This window comes from Pinus tabuliformis, chromosome 1_2, assembly GCF_031772625.1.
Source record: "Pinus tabuliformis cultivar Carrire ecotype Pingquan chromosome 1_2, CPIR1, whole genome shotgun sequence".
Classification (NCBI taxonomy): domain Eukaryota; kingdom Viridiplantae; phylum Streptophyta; class Pinopsida; order Pinales; family Pinaceae; genus Pinus; species Pinus tabuliformis.
The window spans coordinates 909,660,410-909,667,967 of NC_142298.1; the positions used below are offsets into that span (position 1 = coordinate 909,660,410).

The 7,558-nt window shown below is 33.8% G+C and overlaps 1 pseudogene; it reads left to right on the top strand.

Moving 5' to 3' along the window:
* The first annotated feature begins 5,042 nt into the window (after positions 1-5,042).
* Positions 5,043-6,765, top strand: LOC149208902 (putative potassium transporter 12 pseudogene; annotated as a pseudogene).
* Positions 6,766-7,558: the final 793 nt, after the last annotated feature.

Genomic DNA, 7,558 nt, shown 5'->3' on the forward strand with positions numbered 1-7,558 from the left:
ATAACATCAAAGAATGTCCAAAATTGATGCTACTTAAGATTTTTAAAGTCCTAAGTGAAACATAAATTGTATTTATATCTCACTTAGTGAGGATATTTGATGCATAAACTTGATATTTGGAAGTCATTCTAGAAGTTTTCTTCCAAATAAAAGTTCTAGTACCATATATACTAGATAATTCTCATTTTTACTTTGAATGTTTTGAAATGTATGTTAGGACCTCCTACCATTACATATATGAGGACGTACTATTTAGGATGAATACATAGGGATGTTAAACACCTCTAGGTCCCCAAAAAGTGTAAATTTGAGTTTTGTCAGACGTGTGTGTCGATGAAGAAAAAGTGACCTTATGCATCTAGAAATTAGTGAAATTGATTTTGGAAGTTCATAGCTATATATTAGAGATGAAAGAAAAAAAATACACGTTGCTAAAAAAATTGTTCTTGTCACTTTATGGTTGCATATTTGTGCATTGAAAGCAAAAACACAACATACTTCAATAATATATTTATTCATAAACTCCAACATTGGACAAAGATTGTATTTTATACATGGAATAGTCCCTATAATATGTGTGTTAAATTTAATTCTATCAAAAACATATTGCTAGCAACAACATTATAGAGCAAAATAAGTCCAACACATTGTAGATTTCCTTAGAGCAAAAGAAATCCAAAACATTGTAGATTTCCTTCTAAATCAAACACAAGAACATTGCCAATAACAACACTACAAGGTGAAATAAATCTAACATGTGTAATATTTCCTTATAGTGTAAACAGAAGTAAATAACAATATTGTAGGGTGAAACAAATCTAGTGAATGCCATATTAACTTCTAGCACAGACACAAGCATGTTGTCAATAGCAACATTGCAATGTAAAACTAATCCAGTGCATGCTAGATTTCCTTCTAGTAGAAACAAAAGCAAAATGCAAGGTGAAATAAATCTAACACATGCATTGTTCTTGTGTTTGTGCATGAGAAAATCTAGTGGCACACTCAATTTGTTTTACTTTGCAATACATGTGTTTATGCTAAAAGGAAATTTAGCGCATGTTAGATTTGTTTTGCTTTGCAGTATTGATGTTTGTGCTAGAAACAAATCTAGCACACACTATATTTGTTTTACCCTTCAATGCTTGTATTTGTGCTTTTGTTTTACACTAGATTTGTTTTACCTTACGATCCTTGTGTTTGTGATAGAAGCAAATATAGCGTGCGCTAGATTTGTTTTACCCTACAATGCTTTTGTTTGTGCTAGAAACAAATCTAATGTGTGTTGGATTTGTTTTACCATGCAATGTTTTGTTTGTGCTTTTGTTTTACCTAACAATGCTTTTGCTTCTGTTTTTCCCTACACTAGAGTTGTTTTACCTTACAATGACCAAGTCTATGTTAGAAACAAATCTAGCACAATGTTTGTGTTTGTGCTAGAAACAAATCTAGTGGACGCTAGATTTATTTTACCCTGCAATGTTTTTGTTTGTTCTATAAACAAATCTAACCCACATTAGACTTTTTTACCCTGCAATGCTTGTGATTATTCTAAAAACAAATCTATCATACGCTAGATTGTTTTTACCTTACAATGCTTGTATTTATGCTAGAAACAAATCTAGTGTGCACTAGATTTGTTTTACCCGTCAATGTTTTTGTTTGTGCTAGAAACAAATCTAGCAAGCATTAGATTTGTTTTACCCTTTAATGCTTTTGTTTGTGCTAAAAACAAATCTATCATGCGCTAGATTTGTTTTACCCTGCAATGCTTTCGTTGGCAAAATAGAATTTTGAATTAGGCATTGGTGCAACAAGTAGCTCTCCAAAGCAAGTTAGTTGATACTCTGCAAAGCGGTAATAGAAGCAATTCTTGTTTATTGGTCACTGCTTGCTTGTGTTCCTCTGGAAATAATACACAAAATTAAACAAATCTATCTAAGATACTTGTGTGCAGGGGAACAAGATCGTCACGCATTTTCACTTACAGCATGGTCTTCCATAGCCATTCCCAAGCAAATGGGACAATGAGGCTTAAAAAATATCATTTGGTTCTCTAAGGCTCTTGCTAAAAAAGGTGTCTAGAAATTGCTTCAAGTTACGGGGTTGTGGCCGCAAGTCATAGCGAACAAATATATTTGCCCCTGTTCAACAATGGATTGGATTCATACTCCCAGGTGATTTCCACCCTCTGGATCATTGGTTTGGAAAGCTCTTAAAAATTACGCTTCAGCCATACTACAAGGTCTCAGATGGCAAATTGGAGTTGGTACAAATCTTATTGTAGGGAAAGATCCCTGAATAGGTTGTGGGGATTCTCATATACTCTCTGATCAACTCATCCAATCTCCTTCACACTCAAAGAATCTTCTTCTTAAATTAGGCCTCTGATCATATGGGTCTGATGGGTTGCCTAGCTTGGAGGCAATTGGAAGGGGCTCTAACTAAAGAATGGAACAAATATATTGAAACTCTTAGTCATAATATGGTATCTCTCTCAAATTCTAAAGACACTCTAGTCTAGTCAAACACCCCCTCGAGTAGATGCAATCACAAGTTTGGTTACTTGTCTTTAGCCTGTCAACCTCAGGCTTACCCTCCTCCCTCGTGGGTTAAAAGGATCTAGAATCAAAACTATTCGCCTAAAACTAAATTATTCATGTGGTTTCTCCTTAAAAACGAAGTGCCAACATGGGATATCTTACAAAAAAGGTTTTTCTTTATGCCCAGTAGATGCCCACTTTGCTTGAGGACATCCCACATCTCTTCATAAATTTCCCCTTCACTATCAGAGTATGGCTTGAAATTCAGAAGTATATTGGTAACTCACATCAATGGAATGGGGACTATATGGATATGTGTAAAAAAATGGCTATAAAGAAAACATCCAAAAAACATATGAGCTCTCCCTTTAATGGTCACTTGGGGCATATGGCTGGAAAGGAACAACTCCATTTTCGAAAATCAAGGACAATCCTTTCGCAAAGTCCTTCCTAATATTTCCTCCAAATGTCTTAAAATGCAAAACAAAATTCAAACATCATCCTTAAACATCTCCCTTAAATATAACGTTGGACCATAAATTCTTCACTTTTATTGTTATCGGCTCTGGAATGATTTTTCTATATGCAATTATATAATGAAATATGTGTGCACTAATGAAAAAACATTGAGTTTCATTTTTCATAATCACAAAAAATGAAAAAATAATCACACGTAACTAGCATCATTTTGGAAATTTTATATTCATTAAAAATCTTTAACATGTTTTCCTCCCATATCTCATAAAAAGGTGTGAAATTTTTTATATACTGTCCAATAAGCCCAAGGATCGCATACCTTTTAAAACTTTGCATTACCATTATATGTTTCTTCTTGAAGATATATAATATGTTTCTTCTTTAACATATATATTATGTTTCGCATTTCTTAATATTTGACAAAATACTAAAGTTGAAAAGAATATAAAATCTCACTTTTTAGAATATTTTATGATATAAGAGATTGATTTAAGTGATGTTTTGGGTTAGGAGAGGTTAGCTTTATATAATAAAAAAATATTAACAATTTTAAAGTCTAAATTTTGACAATTCAACATAATTTGGCTTTACATAATAATAAAAAAGAAATTAAGAGTTTTTATTTCATATATCTTATTCATAACATTTTAATGGTTTATTCATATAGTAATAAAAAAAATCGAAAATGATAATTTTAAGAGTGTTTACATCTAAAAAGTGCGGGAATAGTTTGAGATATGGTAGCACACACTATCCCATCATTGTGAGTTTTTAATACCATGAAAATGATCATTCAAGAGTGTTTATGGCGAGGGAATAGTTTGAGATATGATAGAACACATTATCCCATCATTGTGAGTTTTTAATACCATGTTTGTTAACTAGTGAGAAAAAATCACATGGAGAGAGCATAGAAAAATAATCCAATGTAGAGAATAAAAAATAAATAAATAAACAAGTAAAAACAAAAACAAAATTTGTAAAAAAAATTCATAAAACAAATATTATATACTTTTAAATTTTGTATTTGTAATTTAACTTAAACAAAAAAACAAAAAAAAAAAACAAAAAAACAAAAAAACAAAAAACCAAAACAAAACAAAAACAAAAAAAAATTAGTAAGAAAAATTCATAAACAAATACTATATACTTTTAAATTTTATATTTGTAATCTAACTTAAAAAATTAACATACTCATAGAGGAGCTAATTTATTTGCAGATATTTCCTAGTACCTAAATCCATCACTTATATTTTATTAATTTATAGATAATTTATATTTTTTTAATTTATAAGTAAATAAACAATTAACACTGTAAATTGTTACACAATTAATGCTATATAAAAAAGGTTAAAATTTTATCTATGATTTAGTATTAATGTTTTAACATGGTCTACGATGAAGCCATTATCACCTAAATCAATTTAAACTATTTATGATTTAATATTCAATAATCCAACAAAACTACAATGAACATCTTCCACAAGCTTATCATCTTTATAACATATATTGCTTCAGCCGAGATTCGAGTGTGTCAATTTTGTTTCATAACTTCGGGTTATCGCTCTGTATAATTTTATTGGTATTAACGTGACCTCGGAGAATTTTTTTGATGAGATAAGAAAAACGCTCTAATCGAAGGATGGTAATGTATTCATAGAAATCATTGGAAAAAATCATTTGGGTATGAGGATTTTCAGGATTTCAATGGAAATCTAGATGTGGGATGCGATGTTATGATGTGGATTGAAGAGATTGAGCTCTTTCTTTTTCTGGATTATGGGATTTGAATGCAGGAGTTATTTCTATGGATGATAAAATTATGAGCTTGAGGATTTTGGTCTTTGAATGCAGAAATTGCTTCTCTCGATGATAAACTTGTGCTTTTTTTATAAACAGTTGTGGGGATTCTCCTAAGTTTTTATTGATTTCTCTTTTGAGTATCATTCTTGTCATTGTCAACCCCATTATCATAACAATGTCTTGGATGAGAAAGACAGGGATGGGATCAGTGAGGGCTCAATGTCTTTGTTGTCATCAGAGTCCAAGTGGGTTGATGGCAGTGAAATGGAAGGGGAATCCCCAAGGTGGTTTGTTGAAGATGATCAGACAGGACACAAAATGAGGCGTGGGCTCGTTCTGAAGACCAAGTGAGTGGATTCCTTTGATGTGGAGGCCATGGAGGTGCCTGGTGTTCATAAGGGCCATGATAAGGACCTTTCATTAGGACGAACGCTCGGCTTGGCATTCCGAACACTTGGAGTGGTCTATGGTGATATGGGTACCAACCCCTTGTATGTTTTCACTGGTGTATTCATCCAAGCTCGTACCAAAGGAGAGGAAGACATTTTGGGTGCATTAGCTTTAGTGATGTACACAATAGCCCTCGTCCCTTTGGCTAAATATGTGTTCATTATGCTCAAAGCCAATGACAATGGTGAAGGGGGGACATTTTCCTTCTACTCTTTGGTTTGCATATATGCAAAGGTCAATTTGCTCCCCAACCAGCAACCATCAGATGAAAAAAATTCTAGTTTCAAGCTCAAGTTGCCCACCCTGGAACTGGAAAGATGATTAAGAATCAAAGAAAGCCTTCAGAGAAGTACAAAATTGAAGACCCTATTGCTACTCTTGTTTCTCATGGGTACTTCCATGGTAATTGGGGATGGCATACTTACACCTGCAATATCAGTCATCTCTGTTGTGAGTGGCCTGCAAGATGAAATATCTAGCTTTACGAAAGACACAATGGTCATTGTCTCAATCATATTCCTGGTGATCTTGTTCAGCATAAAACAGTTTGGTACAAGGAAAGTAGGCATGAAATTTTCTCCGACACTCATGATATGGTTTTTCTCTATTGGTTCTATTGGACTTTACAATATTACTTAACATGACATGACAATTTTAAGGCCATTCAATCCTGTTTATATCTATTACTTGTTCAAGAGGAACACTATCAAAGCATGGATGTCCCTAGGAGGTTGCGTGTTGTGCATAATAGGAGCTGAAGCTATGTTTGCTGATTTGGGTCACTTCTCAGTAAGATCCATCCAAATAGCCTTCACATGTGTAGTATTCCCATGCCTACTATTAGCTTACATGGATCAAGTTGCATATCTTATGAAGCATCCCTCTGTGGTGGAGAAGGTATTCTATGCTTCAATTCCAGATGGTTTTATCTGGCCAGTCTTCATGATAGCTAGTGTTGTTGCCATGATTGCAAGCTAGGCAATAATCTCGGCAACAATTTCATCTATTAAAATTTCCATGGCCCTAGGATGCTTTCCCAGATTGAAAATAATTCACACATCCCGACGGTTCATGGGTCAGATCTGCATTCTTGTCATCAAATGGGTTCTAATGATAATGTGTGTCTTGTTATGTGATTGTTTTAGGAGCACGGCTGAGATATCAAATGCATATGGCATTGCAAAGGTAGGGATGATGATGGTGACTACAAGCCTAGTGACTCTTGTCATGGTTCTTATATGGGCAAAAAATATATTCCTTGTGATTGGATTGCCTGTTCTATTTGGATCAATTGAGCTGATTTATTTTTCTACAGTTTTGATGAAAGTGGAGGAAAATGGTTGGATAAATGGTTTTTTCCACCTGCATCCTTCTTGTGATGTACATTTGGAACTATGGAAGTGTTCTGAATTATCAGGAGTTGTATATCTTGTTGGTCACGGAGATGTCAAGGCTAGAAAGGATTCATGGTTTCTTAAGAAACTGGTTATAATCTACTTCTATGATTTCATGAGGGCAAACTGCAGGGCAGGCCCTGCAAACCTCAGTGTACCTCACACCAATCTCTTGCAAGTTAGCATGACATATACTATCTAACTTGAAGGTTTCCATGAATCAGATATGCTGAATGTTTTTCATGAACCAAGTCATAACATCAATATGGTGATTAATAACAAAGATTTCCTTGAAGGTGGCAGAGATGAAGTGGACTTTAATGTGAAGTCAATAATCATAAGTTTTGTTGTCAACCAAGATCTTCATTACTTAGTCCTTGATTTTGTTTGCTAGAGAATAATAGCCATTCCTACGATTAGTCACCGATATTTATGAACAAAGACACCATTCTTTTTTCAATGAAGGTGATAGGTGGTATTTTATATGCATAGTTAAGCCTAAGATAAGCCATGTTTTCTACATAAGAAAGTTATATTAGGTTATACCCATGAAAATGAGAGGAAGATGACATTGCATGTTTTCGTATAGATAACCATCGCTCAAATAACTTTGGATGGTTCTCCACCTCATTCATTACATCATTGCTTAAGAACCTTGGATGCTTCTCCATTTTTTTTGACATCATGTATTGATTATGTTGTTGATGGAGGTTTTACACTAGGTTTTTCAACATCGAGCTTACTAGTACGAATCTTACAAGGGGTTGCACCACCGGGGTTATTGGTAAGAATCTCATGAGGTTTGCATAGCCATGATTATTAGAATCGAAATAGTAGGATTTGCACTAAAAGACAATTCATAGAGCTTTCATGCTGGTGAGAAAATCAGAA